Raw genomic sequence first — 786 nt, forward strand, 5'->3', positions numbered from 1 at the left:
GATCTCCTGACCTCGTGATCCGCCCATCTCGGCCTCCCAAAGTGCTGGGATTACAGGCTTGAGCCACCACGCCCGGCCAAATGTTTTCTATATATACACACACACACGTACATATACATATATAAATACGTATGTATATGTTGTATATGTATATGTATTATATATAATATGTAATATAATAATGTATACATATATAAATCTATAGAAAGGAAGAGGAGATTGGAGAGGAGGAGGAGAAAGAGGTAAAGGGTAAAGGGGGAGGAGGGGGAGGAGGGAGAAAGGAGGAGGGAGAAAGGAGGAAGGGAGGTGGAGGGAGAAAAGAGGAGGAGAGGAGGTGGGGAGGAGGGAGAAAGGAGGGGAGGACAAGGAGAAAGGAGGAGGAGGAAGAGGTGAAGGAGGAGGAGGGAGAAGTGGGAGAAAAAAGGAGGAGAAAGGAGGAGGGGAGGAGGAGGGGAAAAAGGAGGGGAGGAGGAGAAGAAAGTGAAGGGGAGGAGGAGGGAGAAAGGAGGAGAGGAGGAGGAGAGGAAGGAGGAGGGGAGGAGGAGGGAGAAAGGAGGAAGGGAGAAAGAAGGAGAGGAGGAGGAGAGAGAGGAGGTGGGGAGGAGGGAGAAAGGAGGGGAGGACAAGGAGAAAGGAGGAGGAGGAAGAGGTGAAGGAGGAGGAGGGAGAAGTGGGAGAAAAAAGGAGGAGAAAGGAGGAGGGGAGGAGGAGGGGAAAAAGGAGGGGAGGAGGAGAAGAAAGTGAAGGGGAGGAGGAGGGAGAAAGGAGGAGGGGAGGAGGAGGGAG

The 786-nt window shown here is 52.0% G+C and overlaps 1 protein-coding gene across 1 annotated transcript in view; it reads right to left on the reverse strand.

Moving 5' to 3' along the window:
* The window catches only part of SLC25A41 (solute carrier family 25, member 41), an 8424-nt gene that overhangs the window by 3255 nt on the left and 4383 nt on the right, over positions 1-786 (reverse strand). The gene's annotated exons all lie outside the window — the stretch shown is intronic.

Source organism: Colobus angolensis, unplaced genomic scaffold (assembly GCF_000951035.1).
Source record: "Colobus angolensis palliatus isolate OR3802 unplaced genomic scaffold, Cang.pa_1.0 Scaffold22, whole genome shotgun sequence".
In the NCBI taxonomy this organism is placed as follows: Eukaryota; Metazoa; Chordata; class Mammalia; order Primates; family Cercopithecidae; genus Colobus; species Colobus angolensis.